This window comes from Esox lucius, chromosome 24, assembly GCF_011004845.1.
Source record: "Esox lucius isolate fEsoLuc1 chromosome 24, fEsoLuc1.pri, whole genome shotgun sequence".
Classification (NCBI taxonomy): Eukaryota; Metazoa; Chordata; class Actinopteri; order Esociformes; family Esocidae; genus Esox; species Esox lucius.
The window spans coordinates 20,180,012-20,203,298 of NC_047592.1; the positions used below are offsets into that span (position 1 = coordinate 20,180,012).

At 41.1% G+C, this 23,287-nt stretch overlaps 1 protein-coding gene and 1 non-coding gene across 3 annotated transcripts in view; one reads left to right on the forward strand and one right to left on the reverse strand.

Annotated features, from left to right (window-relative positions):
* On the reverse strand, positions 1 to 15,352 carry LOC105007117. 2 transcript variants are annotated; one of them, XR_002196044.3, is made up of 4 exons: positions 14,684 to 15,352; positions 3,367 to 3,485; positions 2,842 to 2,958; positions 1 to 2,705 (listed from the first exon to the last, which is right to left on the reverse strand). It is a non-coding gene; the product is annotated as an uncharacterized LOC105007117 (transcript). The 2 variants fall into 2 exon arrangements; XR_004575350.1 differs by lacking the exon at positions 14,684 to 15,352 and having other exon boundaries at positions 3,367 to 3,544.
* LOC105006415 (protein NDRG2) overlaps positions 11,623 to 23,287 on the forward strand; it is a 27,206-nt gene continuing 15,541 nt past the window's right edge. Inside the window, exon 1 of the mRNA XM_020043251.3 lies at positions 11,623 to 12,032. The gene's annotated coding sequence lies outside the window, so the exon portion shown is untranslated. The remainder of the gene's footprint in view (positions 12,033 to 23,287) is intronic.

Genomic DNA, 23,287 nt, shown 5'->3' on the forward strand with positions numbered 1-23,287 from the left:
GTGTGAGTGTGTGAGTGTGCCTGCCTGTGTGCGTATGTGCACATTTACATTTCAGCATATTATTGTGCTCTGGTTGCCCTGCGACTAGCCTCAGAGCTGGACTGAATGTCAATGAGAAGAAAACTCTGGAAGGGAACAGTGGTGAAGGAGAGAGGGACAGGTTGAGAGGGAGAAAAGGGGGGGCTGGAACAAGGGAGTACATTAGAAGAAAACGGGGAGAGGAAAAATGGGCAGCCTTTCTGTGCGTTGAAGACAGTGTTGTAGTAAAGAAAGGAGAGGAGAGGCGGGTGTGTGTGGGGGGGGGGGGGCATTGGTGCTTAGGGCTGTTTTGTTTCCTTCTTTGTATCCCTTGAGGGAGGGAGGGGATTAGCTATCTCTTTTTCTCTTCTCTCATGCCGTCTCTTTACGTTTGTATTCCTCTTACCATACATGTTTTCTCGGTCCTTAGCGCTTTCTCGTCCTCTCTACTTGTCGTCGCCCCCCCCCCTTTTTGTGTGTCCTTTGTCTCCCCCTGCCTCTTCTCTTATGCTTTCTCTCCCTCCTCTCGTGTTTTATTTCTCTATTTCTCTACCTGTCTCTCACTCTCCTGTTCTCTCTGAGCATCTCAAGGTCAAACAATACAGTTTTAGTCCAGATAGTCAACCAGGAATCTTCTCGTGTCCCAATCCATTATGTAAGAACCCTACCCGGATTCTAACAATCCTGCTTTAGATTGCACATGCAGTTTACTTACAAAATGGATTTATATAAAAAGAAATGTGTTAAGGACACTGACTACAGTGCAACCACTGAATGAGCAAGCTAAAAGAAATGTAAAATGTTTCTACTACTCAGACTGGAACGTCATGACATTCTCTGAAGTTTGTAAATCGGCGCTTTATACATAGAAACCATTTGGTGATAGAGGTTCCAACCATATGGGAACTGTGTTTTCCTTAATCATCGTCTGGGATCTCATTGACATTCATCGATATGTTTCTTTAATCTGCGGAAATCGATATGTTGGCAACAGTGGCTGATTCTTTAGCTTGCTGCGGTTGCGCCTGTGTATCTGAGAGAAAAAGATGGGGTGAAGAGAGGGATCAATGGAGAGGGAAAAGCACAGAACATGGCAGGTGTGAAAGGAGGCGACAGAGAGTAAGGCTGAAAAGAATGATTAACAGGTAAGAAGCAAAGGAGACAGGGAAGTGAAAAAGGAGACAGGGAAGTGAAAAAGGGACAGAAAGAAAGGGAATGAAAGGGACAGTTCTGACATCATAGTGACTGTTGCTTGTTTAAGTAGGTCAGGCACAATGTTGTGATGTCACTCCCAGTGGAGTTGGCCCGCCGGAACACATGCCACTAGGCACACTAGGAAACTCGCAAATGTCCGACTTGCTAGTTGGTTAAACTCCTCTTCAGACAACCAGTTAGAGAGTGTGATTGCAATTAGAGTTCTCTTAGTTCTGACTGAGGCCACGAATGAGGCCAACACCCCTTAGCTGCCACTGCCTCAGCACAACAAACCCACCGGAAACCCCCGCCCCATTTCTTCCTTTGTCCCCGCCCATCTCCCAAAGTCCAGCAGCTGTCTCAACAGCACAACCAGATATACACAACAGACTTCTTTAATCTGCGGGGATAAAACCACTCTCTCCCTCTCTTTGTCTTCTGCTTTCCCCCCCCCCACTTCTCTTCCTGTATACTTCCTGTATACATAGTTCTTTCGTCACTGAACCTTGTTTTAATATGATTCTGTGCATGACTGATAGTTTATCAAAACAACTGTGCCTGTCCTTGTAAAGCAGAGCTTAGGGGTGTGCAGTGGGTATTAATCAGACTGGGTGAGACCTGGTCTGGTGCTGCCAGCATACAGGACAAAGACAAGCAGGCAGATCTCTGCTGAGCCATCAGCACTCCTGAGGAACAGAGAGGGGGAGAGGATGGGGAAACCATGCGTGTGTGTGTGTGTGTGTGTGTGTGTATATGTAGAGAGAGAGAAACAAGGTCAACAAGAATAAGAAATCAAACAAATAGATAAAATACTGCATTGTATTTCCAGAAAGATATGATGAAGGCATTGTATATGGAGGTTCAAGCGATGACCTGTATTTTGTTCTTTGGGCTCTGTATGTAATCCAGCGATTTTAATTTGATATGATACAATCACTAAGATATTGAAGTGCAGAATATCAACTCATAGAAATGACAGCACTTTTTTTACTTTATTTTATGTCTTGAAAACATTTTACACATCTCCATTCTTTGAGAAGCTAGCACGGTCCAGCAAAAAACAGTGGAAATTATGATTATTTTATTTTAAGAAAATATTTGGAACATTTAATTTTCTAATGATTATATAAACATATAGTAACGCAATAATTTGATTAAGGCTTGCCACCATTTTTTCATTGTAAAGTGAGTAAAACTCTGCCTCTCTTGACCAGCGTTCTCACATGGGAAAGAGTAAGAAACCAGTGAAAGTGGTTTGCAGGGGCGAGCCAGTGACGTGTGTGGATCGAATTAGGTTAGCATAGACCTGCGCCCCAACCTCAACAGGGTAACTCCATTGGTCACTGTGTCATCCCCACTTTGACCATTGTGATCGTACACAACGGCAATCGGGACTTGATTCTTGTACAAGTACACATTCATTATGTAGTTGTTGGGTTTGAAGCAGCTTAAGGTGAAGTAATAGATTCCTTTCACTGGTGCTGTGAAGATGCCTGTCACAGGGAGGTAGAGAACGATTAGGTATGACCCCTTTCTTACCGCACACACACACAAACACACACACACACACAAACACACACACAAACACACGCACACACACAGGCAACACAAGCATATAGTACATTCTACCTGTGATCGCGTTGTAAGCCTGTCCTTCGTTCAGTTGAACGTTCTGGAATTTCAGAGTGATTTCAGTGTTTTAAGGGCCTAAGTATCTTCCTTGGAGCCCAGCAGAAAAAGCCACAGCTGGTTTGTCGGTATTGAGGAAAGAGAACAAACCAAATCTGAGGAAACTTGAAACTTCACTCATTCGAGACGTGAAGTTTCAAATTGCCACGGGCCTCACCGATAAAATAACATACAGCTCTGGAAAAAATTAAGAGACCACTGCACCTTTTTCTTTCTTTTCCAAAAAGGTTGAAAAGGAAAGTTTTGAGTGAGGAACAGAAGCGTTCAATTTGAAGTGGTCTCTTAATTTTAACCCTTCTGTTCCTCACTCAAAACCTTCCTTTTCAACTTTTTGGGAAAGGAAAGAAAAAGGTGCAGTGGTCTCTTAATTTTTTCCAGAGCTGTAACAGTTACATGTACATGCATAGTTTAGATCAGTATTCATTACCACATTGGTAACTGACGTTCATTTCTGCATGACAATACCTGCTTTGTTCTGTATATCTTTAAGCTTCAGTTCCAGAGCTGCAATCTTGATCTAAATTTTCTTGATATCTTCGTGATGGGTGGATGTCTTAGTCTGCTCAGAGTCCTGTGCTTGCTCCCTGGAACCAGTGGCAAACATAAGAAGGCCAAACAATGCAACGTTAAAGAGAGTCATTGTGCTGTGTTCTTTCCTGTTGTGGTTGTGGCATCTCGTCTCCATCTTTTATACCCTTTTCAAGTCATCTGTTTTGATGTTGACATGAGGGCGGTTGTTAAGAAGTGCATCAGCAATTTACTTCTGTTGCACAATTATTATGCAATTATTGCAGCTTACGCCCAGATCTTAAAAAGTTATTACTTATTCTAATGTCTCAAAAATAGTAGTGGAATCTCTCCAGTATGTTTTGACCCGTCTTGGTGCGCAGTCAGCACTTTAAAACCTGAGTAATGTTTATGACTAGAAAACAACCCCAAATGTTCTGTGTATGATGGTAATGCAGCAAACTATCCAAAATATCCTCTTACAATATTACGATTAGGGCTGGTTTTCAAAATACAGATGAAATCTAGTCTGGGACCAGATGGATTCTCTCCTGACAGTGCTTTTTAATTAAGGACTAGAAACCATTCTTCAAAAAGTGTCACCAAAATGAAACTTCCCGGAGTGTCTGTGTTGACATGAACGAGATGACATAGTTCTTCATAAGCCATGGGGTTCGCGAGAGAGAGAAAGCAACGGAGCTGTGAATGGGCCAGGATCATTACCACTGAGTTTTTCTCTTTTTTTTTCTCTCTCTTGAACAACATTAACCCTGATTCCCTCTAACAAACAGCAACAGCACTACATTGGGAAGTTAAAGAGGGGTGGGGGGTTAGAGTTGAGGAGGGTGGTTGGAGATTTGCGCTTGGGGTTAGGGTTCAGATCAACTGATTAAAAGAAACCAGCAGCAGATCACATGGCAGAGATATCAGATAAACCCCATCTATCTGAAAGAGAGGCCAGGTTGTGAAAAACGAGCAAGCCAAAATGCCAGAACAAGACTGGAAAATATCACTGAGATAAGTACAAAGAACATATAATGGAATCAGCAGCTAAGAAACCAGCAAAGAGGGTACCAGGTACAATGGGTATTTACAGTTGGGCTCAAAATTTGTTTAGTAATATATGTACTATTTGTAAAGAAAACATGAGTGAGCAGGCAAAACACATTTCTTTTATTTCTAATGGGATTCACATTCAATTGTAGGTCATAACAGAATGGCACAATCATAAAACAAAACATGGCAACAAAAAACATAATTAACTGACCCCTGTTCAAAAGTCTGCATACCCTTAGTTCTTAATACTGTGTATTGCCCCCTTTAGCATCAATGACAGTGTGCAGTCTTTTGTAATAGTTGTCTATGAGGCCCAGAATTTTCATAATGTTTTGCAACAACCACTGGAGGGTTACCCTGGCCATGTGCTTAGGGTCATTGTCGTGCTGGAAAGTCCATGCTCAGCTTTCATGAAGAAGAATACACTTTGTCTGCCTGTATTTTCTGATAACGTGCTGCATTCACCTTGCCATCAATTTTCACAAGATTCCAAAAATTACAGTGTACCAGAAGCTGTGAGGAGTGTCAAGGTGTTGTCGTGCATATTGTAATTGGGTTTTTTTGTGGCACAATATAGGCTTCTTTCTGGCAACTCAACCATGCAGCAAATTTTTGTTAAAGTATTGTCGTATTGTGCTCCTTGAAACAAGTACACCATCTTTTTCCAGAGCATATTTCTCCTGAGTTTACCTGTGGGTTTTTCTTTGTATCCCGAACAATTCTTCTGGCGGTTTTGACAAAAATCTTTCTTGGTCTACCTCACATTGGCTTGGTATCTAGAGATCTACAATTCTTCCACTTCTTAATAAGTGATTGAACAGTACTAACTGGCATTTGCAAGGCTTTGGATATTTTTTTATATCTTTTTCCATCTTTATAAAGTTCCATTACCTTGTTACGCAGGTCTTTTGACAGTTATTTCTGCTCCCCATGGCTCAGTATCTAGCTAAAAAATTAATTGATTATTCATACACAGACACTAATTGCAATTTTAAAAGACAGGTGTGGGAAATTCACCTTTAATTGCCATTTTCACCTGTGTGTCACCTTGTGTGTTTGTAACAAGCCCAAATTTACAAGGGTATGTAAACATTTGATCAGGGCCATTTGGGTGATTTCTGTTATCATTATGAATTAGAAAGGAGCCAAACAACTATGTGACAATACATGGCTTCATATGATCACTATCCTTTAATAAAAGACTTCTTTGCATGATCAGTCATATTTTCAAAATCAATGCCAAAAGTTAAAAATTTCTGCTAGGGTATGCAAACTTCTGAGCACAACTCTATATCCTCAAGGCCTGAGTCGTAGTGATAATTATGCTGGAAATAGACTCAAATTTCACTGACATTTAAGTTTACTGAGATTATGTGAAGGATGAGAGAAAGAGAAGGAAAGATGAGAGAGATGGTAGCACTCAGGTCAGATGTTTTGTTGGAATGTAGGAATCAAAGATTGTAGGACCAGGGTAAACCCATGAAAAGCAATACTGAGATGACTGATACTTTGTTTAAAAAAAAGAGGCAGGGTTATCGAGGATTTTGCATCAGTAGGATTAAACTGCTTGACTGCAACAGGGCTCTTTGTTGAACAGACATCCCTGGAGATGAGGAGGTGTACATTGCCATATAATAACAAATGGGCTCGTAGGTGGAATGGAGTTTGTTTGATTAACGGCCGTCCACAAGGAAGAACTTGGATAAGATATTCAAACTGAAAATAATCTGAAGAAAGGCTGCGATGAGAGACCCAAATGGGTTAGAACAATCTGTGTTACAGACCAAGGGAATTTCTTAGTAGGAAGCAGAGCAAGATTGACGAAGCTGACCCAGCAATGCGAAAGTGCCTTGTAGAGAATGATAGCTTGCTTACTCAACTCAGCGGTAGTTGACAATGTGGATGTAATGGTGGACTTGGGCCAGCCGGCCAGTTAACACCCCAATGTGTGATTCTATCACTGTATCGAATGATGCAGCAGCTCCAATCCAATCCTCATTACACTAGAAAGATTTACCGCACAGTCCAGCAGGCTGAAATTGTTTAAAAAAATAAAAAATATATAATACTTCAAGAGTAGGAGCCAAGAGCCAGAAAGGCAAGGTTTTGGATGGCACAGCGCCAGGAAAAGATCAGTCAAGCACAACAGAATTATTTGTACAATTTCTAATAGAATGTTAACCCAAGTCGATGAGTCCTGAACAAAAGTCTCTATTTAATCCGCACACATTCAGATATGGAAATGGGAGGGAGGCATTTGGTGAAATGACCAACATGGATATATGAATGAAATCCTCAGAAAGCCACTGTATGAAGGAATGCCCCCCCCCCCCCCTCCCTTAAGACCAAAAGTCAAGAAAGCTGGTGCACCCTCTCCTCACAAATCACATAAGGTAAAGATTAAATTTGGCACACAGGCTCAGGGATGTATCTGCCTACTCACACTATATCTCAGGCACCACAGATTTATTTCTCTATATTTTTCTCCCCCAAATCGAATATCCAATTCAAGACTAAGGCCCTGCTTCATTGTAGTAACTCCCAATGAACTCAGGATATGAGATACGTGTCTTCCAAAGCACATCCAATCTCTACTTCCAATGATTCATCTTGTCAGAGACCTGGCATTTACAAAATGACAATTAAGTTCACAATAGTTTGTATGTGATCTTGTTAATCTTTATGTGTACTACAGCCTTGTACATGCACACAGACATACACACTCAACGGAACACATGCACACACATGCACACAGACATACACACTCAACGGAACACATGCACACAAATGCACACAGACATACACACTCAACGGAACACATGCACACACATGCACACAGACATACACACTCAACGGAACACATGCACACACATGCACACAGACATACACACTCAACGGAACACATGCACACACATGCACACAGACATACACACTCATTGGGACACATGCACACAGACATACACACTCAACGGGACACATGCACACACAGATGCACACAGACATACACACTCAACGGGACACATGCACACACAGATGCACACAGACATACACACTCAACGGGACACATGCACACACACATGCACACAGACATACACACTCAACGGGACACATGCAAACACACATGCACACAGACATACACACTCAATGGGACACATGCACACACACATACACACAAACACACATTTTGCCAAAATGTTTTTTTTTGTACTTTTCCTTCTGTTCTTAAATGGCCTAGCTCCTAGTGTTTTATTTGCTATTACATCCTTATCTACAAAATAAATGAAACACTTTTTATTCCCCTGCCTGTCAAACACTGTTCCTGTATTTCATTCTACAATTAATAAGCAGGCTATGGTATTGTGTCAAAGAGGGCTGCTGAGTTCATGATAATATATTTTGTTGACTCTAACCATACTATACTATTGAAATGAACGATTGTGCTGGTACATTTGTATGTTTCTTTTTCTATTGTGATTTCCAATGTTTCCGTAGTTGACTCATAAACCTTTTCCTGTTACTGAGATACGACCTTTCTATGTCATTTTGACCCTTGAGGCATGAGACAATAAATCACACACACACAAGCACGAACAGATATACCTGTATTCATTTCAATGGTCTGCAACTGAGATATGTGATCTTTTTATGTCATGGTGACCTGTGTGGTGTGGGACAAGCACACACACACTCACATACAGAATCATTTGTATTCATTTTTCTGGTTTGTTGAAGGGCTTGAAGGAAGTACAGTGCCTGCTTAACTAGACTACACAGACCTTGCACAGTGGTCAGAATGTTCTGCCATAAAATACAATAAAAATGAATTGAAAGGGATTTATCTGGAATCTTTTCACAAAACCTAGTAATATGTACACAGTATGGTTACAAGTCTTATGCTATATAAAACATGTTAATGCCAATTTTGTGACCGGTAAGTGTTTAAAAATGTATATAGCATTGAGGTAAAAACAGAAAGATTATTCCACCCAAATCATACCAGATTAAATTCTCTTCAAGTTGGGCTCTGAGGTGACAGATTTATCAGAAGACTTTGCCTCAAATACAGTAAGGTTCAGAAATATTTGTACAGTACTTGTACTGACAATAAAGTTTAATCTAATCTAATGTATGTTGGGGGCAAGGCCAACCCCCTCCATGGGGGTATCTTGTACCTTCATCGTTGATCATTTCTTTCTAGCTGTAATTTTGATACTGGACAGCCCTGTATCCAAAACATAAGTATAATTATTAAAATAGTATGTTAGTAAGAGTATACTAAAGTGTTTTTAAATGGAACCTCTAAGTCCATACTTTAGTACAGTATAGTGGTAACACATGATTTTAAATAGCATTGTAGTGCAATTAATAAATATCCTGCAAATTATTTCAAATGCGTTCATCTTCACTCCTGGAGTCGCGTTGTCGGTGTCTGACCGCAGTGGTTTTCCCGCAGCAGGGGTTGTTGGATGTGGTGCTACACTACACCTTGGGTTGGGTTAGGGTTCTCCACACCCTGGGTAACGCCGTTCCTTGTGTCCAGGCTGGCGTGCCTTTCCTCTCCCCAGCGGCGGCTATTCCTGATTCGGTCCAGGAGCAGATAGTGGCAGGAATGGCGTTGTTGGTTTTCGTGGGTGGCGTGTTGGGGTTGTCAAACTTCGTTTTGTTTTCGTTGGCAGGTTGTCAGCCGACAACACATCGTCTGCCCGTGTCAGCCGACAATGCCGCCCACTTTTTAAGATTCGACACATGCCCCTTGGAAGGTTTGTGCACGGTGGTGATCCAGCATGACCGGGTTGGCAGTGGGTCAGTGATGGTCTGGGGAGGCATATCCTTGGAGGGTCGCACAGACCTCCATGTGCTAGCCAATGGTACCCTGCCTGGTCCAGGTCTGGGAGGAGATCCCCCAGGACAGCATTTGTCGCCTCATCAGGTGCATGTCCAGACGTTTTCAGGAGTGCATACAGGCACATGGAGGCCATACAGACTATGGAGTCACATTATGAGTTGCCAATATTGGATGGCCGTGATCTTCGGGCCCTCAGGCGGCATTTCATTAAAAATAGACCTGATTCTGTAGTTGACACTTCCAAAAAACATTTTCTGTGAACACAGTACGTTGCTGCATCCACAAATATAAGTTAATACTCTACAAGACAAAAAAGAAACCATATATAAACAAGATCCAGGAACAGCACTGCCTTCTCAGGGCCCAAGCTCATTTAAGATGGACTGAGGAGAAGATGGACTGAGGAGAAGCGTCCTCCGGGCTAATAAGGAAAGGGACCATCATTACACAGTTCAAAAGCCAGCATCTGTGATGGTATGGGGGTGCATAAATGCACATAGCATGGGTGACTTGCACATCTGTAAAGGCACCATTAATGCTGAACAATATATACAGGTTTTGGAGCAACATATTCTGCCATCCAGACAATGTCTTTTTCATCATGTGATATGTTGTCTTTTTACTATTTTCAATAAAATCATTGCATTATGTGCATATTTGCATTTTTTTACACAGCATCACAACTTATTTGGAAATGAGGTTGTTATTAAAATAATTTGGTCATGTTGCTAGAACTTTTAATTTTGATTATTTAAATGATAATGAGTTTGATTTAACTGCACATAATGGAGTGTAAGGGGGAAAAAATTGAATTCATGTGCAGGTGATTTAAAAACCCAAGATGGACATTTCTCAAACCTTGACCGGGTATCCAGATCCACTTATATTTTTTATTGAAACCCTCTAACCAGGAACTTATTTAGACCTGGAACACCAGGTGGGTTCCACTTCAGTAGAACAGAAAATCTGCAGTCTCCCGAACTCATAGGGCAGTTTTTGTTCCAATCCTGGTCCCGGGTCCACGTTGTTATGCCCTAACACTCACACACAAAAGCATGCACTCCTTGGGATGCCCAGGACCAGGATTGGGAAACACTGCCATGGGAGGTGCTTCTTACTCCACTAGCTGAACATAATTTCACTTTCTTAAAAAAACACATGTAGCCTTTTAAATGTAGCTTTTTATTGTCTTTTACAGTTTGTTACCCCTAAACATAGCCATCTCCCGACACATCATTTTTTTCCAAACTTTTTTATGTTTTATCTGTATTATCTGACATAAATGGTTGACAGGTGCCAGTTCCATATGGTGGTTTAGAGGAAATCATGCTTGTAAAAAATGTGTGCTGGTGCATAAAAAATCTGTCAATTGCTTGTAGCGATAACTTGGAGTAAACTCGATAACTTGGAGTCTCCTGTAGCCATTAAACAGTCTCTGACATCTATTAAGGGATTTTTTGCCAACACCTCCTTAGAGAACTCAGGCAAACTGAGGTTTAAAAAGAGTTCTGGCACATACTGCCCACTTCAGGTCCTTCCACAGTATCTCGATTGGATTATGGTCTAGACTTTGACTTGACCAATCCAAAACACAGATCTTCTTTCTCCTGAGACTTTTTTTTGGTATAGATCTACTTGAATGCTTTGAGTCATTGTTTTTTTTAGGAGACATATTCACATTTTCGGTCCTGCTTTAGATCCTTGACAGATGGCCTGATGTCTATGAAAAATCAACTTGTGAGACAACCAACCCTAGTTTTACGTACATACCACAATCTCTGGGATCTTTTATTTCAGATAATTCAACATGGAATCAACAAATTGTGTTTACATGTTTGTTCAGTGTAGATTATAAAAACATAATGAAAGTAATAATAGGCTGACTTCCAACACATACGTTTTCCATTAGGCTACTCTTTCAACTCATAATGCTTTATTTTAACATTATATATGTTTAGTAGCTTAACAGTTAATGCGTAAACTCCAACCTTTCCAACAGCACCACCACTGCAAGTTAAAGCCAGCATCCAAAACCCCATTGCCTGACTCCCTATCCGGATTGGGAACTCCAATCCTAAGACATCCTTTTGTAGGCATCTCATTGGATGTTTTTGTTTTTTTACTTAGAGGTTTGTAAATTTTTCTTTTGGCACATCACCAAATAGCATGGTGTCTGCTTCACAGCTGTAACCAGAACCTTGGAATGCATGTGCGTTTTGTTTCACAAGCCATTTCAACGTCAGGCACATACCATCACTCAAAATAGGGGGGGAGCCAAGAGGAAGAGAGCAGCTCTCCCAGATATCCCATCGCCATTTAATCGTTAGGCTATCGTTGTTGTGGGCTGTTTAGAATAGAGTTGTGCATTTAGAATACATGTATTAAGATAGATGCCTAATATTGCTAACCGGACCGATAATACGTTTCATAAAAATATAGTCCTCCCCTAAATCGTAGTAACGTAACTATACCCGTGTCGTTTGATTGACAGGTCCATATTTTTTTATACGATTTTTCGATCTGAGAAAGGACAGTAAAAAGCAACCTGAGAACGAACGGTTAGTGAAATATAACGTGGTGGAAGAAAGTGAAATTTTAAGAAAGACTGTATGTCGGGAGCATCCAAGGAGGAAACACGTGTGAAAAGAAGAAAGCATTAAATATTTTTGACATTTGCATTTTGTTTTTCGTCATTTTCTCAGATTTATTTTCTTGATTTAGGGTAAGTAGCCTGTTGTCATTTCAGTAAATTGTTGTTTAGATATTGTTTGTGCTTTATTTTTCTCAAGTCATTTTAGACATGTCTTTTGTATTTTTTTTCCTAATATAACAACCTCAATGCAATTAAAAACCATAGCCTAAATCTTTCAGACAGCATTTGCATTGAATAGAGTGAGAACATATTGCCGTTTATTTACGAAGTTAGGATTTTAAGGAGGCTTTGTGTTAACCCTTCTGATTCGGCAACTGTGCAGAATAATAGATTTTGTTACGATCATTTCCGCTGCCTCCAATATTTATGCTGAATTAAACCATGGACTGATCACTGCTATTAGTAAACATTACGCCTGGTTCATTAGACGTTCTGTTTATCATAACTAGCAATGGGACGGGGATACAAACGAAATTATATAACATTTCAGACCGAATCGTATTGGTAGGTGGGTGTGTGTGTTTATCCACGCGCACATGTCACGTTACCATTGACGGTCTTTGTTCAGAGTTTTCACTTTCTAGACATAACAGAAAACCCAATAAAACCAGACAGAAGCCTCGAAAGCTTGTTTCCGAATACTGCCATTGATTGAATTACACGAATAACGTACGCTTGAACTTGAACTCGAGGGGCTTTAGCTAGACGGGCCCCGCCCACTCCAACCTTGTATTCCAGTCATCTGGTCATGTTTTTGCATGTAACAAGTACGGTTTTCATGTATGTTCTGTGAATGTGTGATTTTGGGGGTGGGGGGGGGCTGTACTGTACGTAGCTGTTGGCCCACTGTATGTTCACGCTATGGGGTGAAAATGTGTCAATGTCAAACGCGAGCTGCAAGTGGACTCATCCGCGTTGTGTTCATGTTGTTCTTTGTGCGTTTCAGACAGCTCCGGCTGTTACAGCAAATTATCTTACATCTACCCCATGGCAGCATCATGACGGAAATAATGTCTACCTCAAAACATACAATAATATGATTGGTCTTAATGCACATTAAAAACAATATTCTGAAATATTATTATTTTTTGCCTGTCTACATCTTAAAAACGTGTAACCTATTTAACCACTCTGTATTTTTGTTATCATGGAATACTTACTGCTTTAAAACATTGTGGAAAAAGATAATGACATACTTAGAGCGCCAATAAAAGGGCTATCTGGATATGTTTGATGATTGCCATATTTGCTATAAGCTGATAGATTCACTTTTTTTGGTGACACTTTAATGTATTAATCACCTGATAAAGTGAATGTCTTTAAAATGTTGTTTCTTGTATCGTAGCCCAGTGGAAAAATATTGAATCAGCAGAATTAGATTGAGCAAGGAAAGCACCACTCATGGAGTTTGACTGCCTCAGTCTTCTGTAGTCCATATTGGATGTTATCCAAACCGTTTCAAGATCACATTTGTCACCGGCTGTACATGGGTCGCAAGAACAATGATTGATAGGCAGTTTAGGCTAGACTTCGATCATTATTGGGTTACAGAGGCAGTGGCGGCTCCTGATTGGCTGAGTAGTCAGGTTGGTGAGGGACATTTTTTATGTTAACAGACCTGCTTCAACTAGTAACTGGCATTCCAAGTCGTTGACAATTGACAATTACATAGTTATATGACTAGTTACCTTTTCCACTGACCACTGAATTTAGAAACATAACTTGTAGAAATGTAGCTTAAAACAGGGGTCAAATGAGAAAGATAGAAGATGCTTCTGGGTAATGACTGCAGTCTAACAAAGACTAGAGAAATGAGTGTCACTCGCCAATAGATGCTACAACAAAGACTTTTCAAAACCTTCAATGGAGTAAATATTGTAATTAACGTGCATAGTGGTGAAAATATAGTCCAGAACCTCTCTTTGGATTTGGCAACTTCCAGGTTGTGGAGTACTTGCATGGTGTTATTTTTATAGCTGTATTGCCATGTTAGCATGTGTAGCTTAGGTTAGTGTTGTGTTTTCATCTAACAGGCTAACCTGACTGCCTGCTTGCTGATGAATAAAATAGAATGCAGAGAAACAGTATTCCAATATGGCTTTTTTTTCATACCAGGTCCATGAGAAGTTACACATTCAGAGACCTGGACAATAAATTCAAAGCCCCAAACTGGTAAAAAGAAATTGACGCCTGTGAAGTTACTGTGATGAAATCACACATTTGCCACTCTGATTTGTTTCTGAATAAAAACAAACATTTCGGTCATTGTGTGTAAAAGGCCAAGTGCAAAACGCTGTATCCTGTAGCCTGTAGGCCTACACTACACCAGTGTTTCCTAAACACTTCGCCCCCCGATCCCCCAAAACGGAATTGTCCAAGCCCAGCTGCTAGGTCTTTTCCCTAGCTCGGATGCCTGTGCGCATGCGCCCAGGGGCACACGCCCCAACACCACGGCACCAACCGACACTCAAGCCAGCTCCACTGTTCCATGATTGAGACCGCGATATCACATGCATGTTCATGCACACAGTTGCCTGTGGGCACATTTTGCACAGAGATATTGAGACATTGGCATACCCAGTGGTGGGTGGGGTGGAGAAGGTCTTATTTAAATTAGGTCAGAGTATGCCTAGCCTACTCTACTATTATTGGACTATTAGCCATTTAAGGCATTGGGAATCTCTACCAAGCCCCCTACTGTACTTGACGTCTCCACTTACCGCTGCTGGTACATGTGTCTCCGGGTGTGCCCGACTGACTGTGGCAGTGAGTTGACTGTGTCAATGTCTCAGGCTTGGCCCTGGCTTCTTAGCCGTATTGTAAACTGACCATGTTGCCTTTTAAAAGTAGACGTGGGTCCTCAATGGAATCCTTTTCGCTAGTCCGTCTCAAGGCGAACGTGGCAGCCAATTCAGGCGCAGTCGGTAGGTTGACTGTTGACGGCGTACATCGCGTCCCAGCTGTTTCTTTCAGTATGGTTGACGGTCAACTTACAGCTGTGTTGACCGCTAGTGACTTGTCTGTGTCCGTTCCTGTGACAGTGAGTTGTCTACAGCCGACATGCTGCATGTCCGTCTCGCTAGGCTCTGCCAACTGTATCAGTATAGGTCTACCTTATTTCTCCCCTTGCTGTGTTGCTGACTGTCAGTATTGTTTTGAACTAAGTCAGTGATTTGCCAGTCTGTTTCTATGTACAGCACTGTACGTTTTAGCAGTGTTCCCTGCTGAGCCCAGTGGCCCAGGTCCAGACATAGATAGGCAAGCCAGTACAATACTTTGTCTGTTCCCATTCTGCACATGCAGATACTTATTGTCCTCACAGCCGTTCAGCAGAGCCCTATTTATAATGATCACAACACATGCATCTCTCCTTCATTCATGTTTTTGTCGCCGGGTCCAGTTAGCTACAGGTGGCAAGGTGGTACCTTGCAGTGTTTCAGTGCGTAGCCATCAGGTATGTGTGTGAGTGAGTTTGAGCGGGGTGGTAGTGCCCTGAGGAATGCTGTGTTTGTTGGTCTGGGGCTGTGGATCCATTTAAGATTTGCATGTATAAAATTATGTCTTACTTAACTGGTACTGACCAGTGTTTGACATTACCTTCTTTATGAGTGATAAATTCCATTTTTAAATCCAGCGTTTGAACCAGTGTCAATATGAATGAGTGTTAATCTAGCATAACGGACCAGTGCTTTGATACGCAGCAGCGTACATTGAGAGAGGTGGAAAATGCGCGCACCTTTGACTAGTGGTTCTGAGGCCTGCCAAATGCTAACTCAGTCTCACACTTAATTATGTGCTGTTCCTCCAATTATGGCTTGAATTATTGCTAGTCGAAATAGTTTTCTATGCAGAAACAATAGCATGTTTTTTAATGATAAGACAGGGTGGCAGGTTGATCAAGGTTTCTTGTTAAGATGCGCACAAGAATATTAGAAAACTAGCCTGGTGCCAAATCTTCACATGACATGCTAGCTCTCAATCGCAACAGTAATGGCTTGAATTACAGTCAGTGGAGATTTCTAGACAGAGAACATGCCTGGTTAGACATGGCAGCTAGCATTTAGACCTGGTGATGGTTAGGCTACTCTGGATAGGCATTGACATTTTGTGATGTAATTGTAATATTTGCATATTTTATACTTTAAAATGACATATGTCATTAAAGCTGTTTTGATCGGCATATTCCAATGATGAACTGACCTATGCTTGAAATGAACTCATACATCTATTTATTGACAAGTTGCTCTGGAAAAGAGCAGGGCTCTTACTTAAATGTAAATTATATAATAGGACATGGATGGATATCTGTAAAATATTGTCAGCAATGCTTAGATTAAGCATTTTAGATGTTGATTTTCTATTACTGTTAACACCAAAAAATTTGGTTGAATATATATGCAAGTTCCAATGTTTGGTATTGGGAATTATAATTCTACGCAACCACGTTATAATAAAAACATCAAGACTGTATGCAACTGTAACCATTTGGAACCATTGTTATATAACTTACACTATTCTGTTAGAAATTAAATGACTCAAGGTTTCAGTGGGGAATCTAGAAGTCAAACAACCACAAAGCAGGAAAATTGAAAATGATAATTACCGTTTTAGTTAACCGCTTCTACACTGCGGGTCTCATACGGAGCGGGTCCCATACAGTGCGGGTCCCATAAAGTGCGGGTCCCATACAGTGCGGGTACCATACAGTCTGGGCTTGAAAGTCATACTGTATCATGACACATAGAGAAAAGTAATGTTATGTAGTGAAACATTCCAAAATAATGCGGTTTCCATTGTCTGACATTAGTATTATAAAAAAACTTAAATTCTCAACACTTTTGTTTCACAAATTTCAGCTTGAGTTGTTGCCCTTAATAACTGCCCCCACACCCCCGCACACATAAAATCCATTCCGAGGGTGGGCCGATAACACACCATTAGGGATTTTACCAGGTCAAATCAGTAAGCTGCTGAAAATAGGTTTGACTGGTGAAGCTTGGCAGTTTCTAGGTTCATTTGCATACTTTTGTAAAATACATTGTTGCCTATGTATTTTCAGTAGTTAGTATCTATCTTATTTATTGTACTCACACAGCAAATAGAGCCGGGTTCCAGAAAATATAATTCCATGTTGGATGTCAAGAATGAGAGCTTACTGCAATAAAACATGCTTATATATGCCAAGTCATTGCGAAACCATAGAATACTGTATGCCATGTTAAAAACATTGTGATTTTGATTGCTGCAGTCAAAAGGTGGACTTGTCTCATCTTGTAATTAACACACATTCTCCATGTAAGATTCCAGTGCAAACCTGAACATTTAACTAACCCTAACTGTCGTAAGAAGATTTAATGTGGATGATGACAAGACCAGACCTTTTCTAGACTGGTCACATAACTGTTTATTTTTTGCTCCTGGAGAAAAACCTGTCAAACTGCAACAGCCTTGTACTTGTTGATATTTATTGCATGTTGAAGATCGACTAACGGGAGGGCGGCATTCCTAGACACAGAGGAAGAGACACAGAGAAACCTACGTGATTAGACAGTCTTGTCAGTTAGTCTTTCCCATGCAACTGTGTGCCTAAATACTAGTAATAGTGATAATAATACTAATAATATACAATATATAGTGTTGTTAGTTCTAGTTAATAATGACAGACAGATAGACTACTCTTTTTTTTCAACAGACTACTCTTTTTTAGACTGATTTTCAACATATAAAAAAACTTATTGAATAAAAACACCAGCTTAGAATCTCAGCTAGACATCACAGAATCTCCCCGTAAAGATTGTGTTGGCAAATATAATTGTGCAGGTCATAAATGGAAGGACTTGGTTGACCAACTAAATAATGAAAAAGTATTTGAATTAATTTACCTCATCTTTTATTAATGTAGGAATTAGAGGATCCTGCTTAAAGACCTTGTTCATACTGGACAACATTAAAGAAGTATTGGCTTTACAAAGTATGTGCTTCGATATAAATTACTTTATGTGTACATGAAGTAATTTAAACATGTTTGGCTCTAGATAACACATATCTATAGCTACATTTCCTTTGTTTGCAGGGTCATAGAAAATATCACAGTTATCCTTGTGATGATTTTTAAAGTTGCTTTTAATCTAGTTTGAACACATTTTAACTGAATTAAGTGATCAGATAATGATCAGTACCAAATATAAACCAGTTATGTGTCAAGGCGGTGCATTAAATACCTAACAAAACTTTAGCGTTTTTATAGTTGCACCACACATGTATTCTATCATGGCTCTTTTCAGGCGTTAAACAAATGTTTGATGGTCATTCTAAATGTTGTTTAAAGTCATAATGGTCATTGGGCAAAAACCATAGGCTGATGAAGAAGATTCAAGAGTTGCAGTTTTAAAATGAAAGCAATTAATCCAGCAAGATTTAATTGACAAATGGATTTATCAGCCCCCTACATAGGATGTAAATATTTGAAATATGACAGCTCCTGGACTGGTAGGGGCATTTTCATTACAGCTTACATGCATAGTATTTTCTGTTTGTTATATCATATTATTTATTTTGTTACTTTTAACCCCCCCACCCCCACCAATTTTTGTTGATACAAATTGTAATTAAGGCAATGCTTCATTGCAGCCTTTCTGAGCTGATTTGGGACTGTTGATGTCAAGGTACAGTACGGAGAACAAGTATTTGATACACTGCCGATTTTGCAGGTTTTCCTACTTACAAAGCATGTAGAGGTCTGTAATTTTTATCATAGGTACACAAAAACCCAGTAAATCACTTTGTATGACTTGTTTATTATTAATTAGCATTTTATTGCATGACATAAGAATTTGATCACCTACCAACCAGTAAGAATTCCGTCTCTCACAGACCTGTTTGTTTTTCTTTAAGAAGCCCTCCTGTTCTCCACTCATTACCTGTATTAACTGCACCTGTTTGAACTCGTTACCTGTGTAAAAGACACCTGTCCACACACTCAATCATACAGACTCCAACCTCTCCACAATGGCCAAGACCAGAGAGCTGTGTAAGGACATAAAATTGTAGACCTGCACAAGGCTGGGATGGGCTACAGGACAATTGGCAAGCAGCTTGGGGAGAAGGCAACAACTTTTGCCATTTTTAGAAAATGGAAGAAGTTCAAGTTGACGGTCAATCTCCCTCGGTCTGGGGCTCCATGTGAGATCTCACCTCGTGGGGCATCAATGATCATGAGGAAGGTCAGGGATCAGCCCAGAACTACACGGCAGGACCTGGTCAATGACCTGAAGAGAGCTGGGACCACAGTCTCAAAGAAAACCATTAGTAACACACTACGCCGTCATGGATTAAAATCCTGCAGCGCACGCAAGGTCCCCCTGCTCAAGCCAGTGCATGTCCAGGCCCATCTGAAGTTTGCCAAAGACCATCTGGATGATCCAGAGGACGAATGGGAGAAGGTAATGTGGTCTGATGAGACAACAATAGAGCATTTTGGTCTAAACTCCACTCGCCGTGTTTGGAGGATGAAGAAGGATGAGTACAACCCCAAGAACACCATCCCAACCGTGAAGCATAGATGTGGAAACATCATTCTTTGGGGATACTTTTCTGCAAAGGGGACAGGACGACTGCACCGTATTGAGGGGAGGATGGATGGGGCCATGTATCGCAAGATCTTGGCCAACAACCTCCTTCCCTCAGTAAGAGCATTGAAGATGGGTCGATGTGGCCTAGCCAGTCTCCAGAACTGAACCCAATAGAAAATCTTTGGAGGGAGTTGAAAGTCCATATTGCCCAGCGACAGCCCTGAAACCTGAAGGATCTGGAGAAGGTCTGTATGGAGGAGTGGGCCAAAATCCCAGCTGCAGTGTGTGCAAACCTGGTCAAGAACTACAGGAAACATATGATCTTTGTAACTGCAAACAAAGTTTTCTGTACCAAATATTAAGTTCTGCTTTTCTGATGTATCAAATAGTTATGTAATGCAATAAAATGCTAATTAATTACTTAAAAATCATACAATGTGAATTTCTGGATTTTAGTTTTAGATTCTGTCACTCACAGTTGAAGAGTACCTATGATAAACATTACAGACCTCTACATGCTTTGTAAGTAGGAAAACCTGCCAAATCAAACACTTGTTCTCCCCACTGTATGTGTCTTCTAAAGCACTTACAAAGCCGTTCTGCTTCTAATCACACTGCTCAACTATCCAGGTTGTCTAGAATGAATTCCTTAAACATTGGAGGGAACACACTCCTTGAAATATATCGGGAAGTGAAACTAGTGTTATTGCTGACTTTGCTAGTTTAATGCAGCGTTCTAGAAAGAGAACATCTCTGATTCATTTGGTTGACATTTGGTCTCATACTCTGTTGGATGTCCAGATATTTTTATTACCGCTCTTTGTGATCTGCACTGTTGATGCCCTGTAGGCTCCTGTAAAAGAAATGGGACCCTAACTCTAACCTGGGCCATCTCTCTGCAACAAGACTGTGTGAGGTAAAGCCATATGCACAAATGTAATGAAAAGAATAGGGTAAGGGTTATGGTTAGGGTTAGTCAAGTACTTTCCTTTCCCATCAGGTCTGTCCTAGGCTTCAGTGCTACTAGTTCATAGTGACATCTCTGGAATTGATTGATTTTCATGTGCATTCAATAACTAACATGGCCTGGCTGTAAAGGACATATAACAGAATGCCCATGAGCATTTCTCAAATGTTTTGTTGCCACAGTCTGATGTAGGCTACAGTTTATTTGTAGATAACTGAATTAAATTGTGGTTCTCACTACAGTTATGGTTAATACTTGGTATAGTTGACTCCTCATAGGAAACCATTATTACATTATACTCAACCGGGATATGCATTTGATTTGTAGGAAGTCGACTCAAAATGCTCTTTTAACTGCCGGCTAGACTTTGGATTGATGTCTGTGTTTTTTTCGCTTCCTCGTTGAGAACCGAGTTCAGCCAGGCCATCTGGCAGCCCTACCACGTGAAGTTATTGGTCATATCTGCCACACGCCTGGTTCACTAAATGTACTCCTGCCAAGCGATTTGTCCTAGCGTGAAGGTCATATCTGTGTGTGTGGGTGTGTATGTGAGTAGGGGGGTGGTGTGTCGGCGTGTGTGCCTACGTGTACGTTTTCATGCGCGTTTGTATATGCACGTTTGCGCGTGTGCACGTATGTGTCATTCACCACGATTTTATTCACTGTGAAGGACTATGAGTCATATTCATAAGCAGTTTCTCCATTGTGGTCTCTTTATGAAATCAATCTAAAACAGCATGAAGAGTGGATTTGCCGACAGAGCAGTTCAGCCATGATGGACGGATAGATTATGTGGCCAGAGGGGGAAAAGGCTTCTCGTTTCAGGGCATTAACGAACCTTGTAGTGAGAGATGTGTACACATAGGTGGGCGAGTGGTTATGTATTTACACAGATTGGTGGATATTTCTTTAGATAGGCGATCTACTGTGTGATTTCTCTTGCCCGTGGGAAACACACGGGTGAAAGAGAGAGCAGAGAGCGATGAGGAGAAGGGTGAGCGAAGAAAAACAACTATTCGAGCTTTGGCACCTCTTATTATCTCCATGGTGGCTAGAGTTGCGCTTTCTTTTCCCTTAGACATTTTCTCCTTTTTACTCCCCCCCCCCTCTCTGTCCTCTCACTCTTGCTCTCTGTTCTCTCGCCTCTGTCCTCTTGCCTCTCTCTCTTTGCTCTCTCTGTTTTGCCACTTCTCAAAGGAATACTTGTTCAGAACCAAGCTGATTTTTACTGACACATTCACGCACGCACGCACGCACACACACACCGATTACTGAAACACGCACAATGTGGGAAACATAGATAAGGTCCATAACACATCAGTTGGTCATGTGACTATTTAGAACATGGAACAGACACCTGAGCTGCTAGTTCACGGTCCACATAATAGTTGCCGGAACACTAACGCCAGTAACAACATGTACTGTAGGTGAAGTGAACAACCTTGTCTTCCAGTTCTTCCATTTTCAATAATTGTCAATGTTGTTTCAATCACAGGACGTACAGTATGTGGTTGTGTGGGCTGGGTGTGATAATATTGTGAAAATGGAATTCCTGTAGGCCGCATGATCAGAAGCTTTTGAGTGGCCAAACAAAGCTCAGTGGGAAAAAAATATTTACTATTATTCATAAGGTATTTAACCCGTTGGCACATAATTATATTTATCAGGTATTTAACCTCTTAGCACCTAAGATTACATTTTTTTTCAATTACTTTATGAGATTTCAACTATAAAGTTACAGCAGTTTTATACTCTGTTGGGATTTAACCCCTGAATAACTGGCAGTTTGCCGCCGATTCAGGTTGCAAACACTCGAACACACACACACACACACCATGTGACACATCATTTCAACCTTTAGCTTACATTCCACTTTTAGACTCCCCTTAACGTGCGTGCTTGTGCGCGTGTGTTGTTTGTCTGGGGCCTGCTCAACAGAGCTAGGGGCCGACTGTGAGAGGGGATCCCCTGCCAACATGGTTGTTTACCCCATTTCCCTTTTCACTGGACGCTTGTTTTTGGATGGAGAGAGAAAGATGAAAAGAGGAATGAGGGAGAGAATCAAGAGGGATGTTGAGGGTACGGGGACAGGGTTAATAAGAGAGGAACACAGAGAAAATGGGAGAATCAAGAGGGATGTTGAGGGTATGGGGACAGGGTTAATAAGAGAGGAACACAGAGAAAATGGGAGAGAGAGTGTGAGAGACAGACAGATGTAGTGAAGGGGAAAACACGGGCATGTCACTGAAAACCTGGTTAATTGTGCGGTTGCACCATGATAATGGTGGCAAGGACTCTCTTTAAGGGCGTTGCAAATTGGGCCAGCACCGTACGGGTTGGGGGAGGGAAGGTCTGTGATGGTTGCCTCGTCACGTCTAGCTCTAGTGACTCCTTGCTGCCGGCCTGGTAACCGCAAGCTGACTGTGTCCCAGTTAAGCGGGCAGTTGAACGAAAAGCATATCCCAATCTTTTGACTCGTCCGGGCTTTGCTGTGATTAGACCAGGCCATAGTCACAAATCTGATTTAGAAAAATTCTGGGAAGAAAATAGGACAAAGAGAGGGAAAACATGTATAACAAAAGAAAGCAAAAAAGAGAGATCTAGATGGAAGAACTGCTACTTATTAATCTCATGTCAGACTGCAGGTATGTTAGAGACTGATTGGCCTCTCAGAGAGGTTCAGCACTGCCGGGTGCTGTTTCATGTTGTCCGCGGCACAGAAACACAGCAGTGCTGGACACACCTCAGTGAGCAGCAACATGCAAGCTATACATCAATGACCGAAT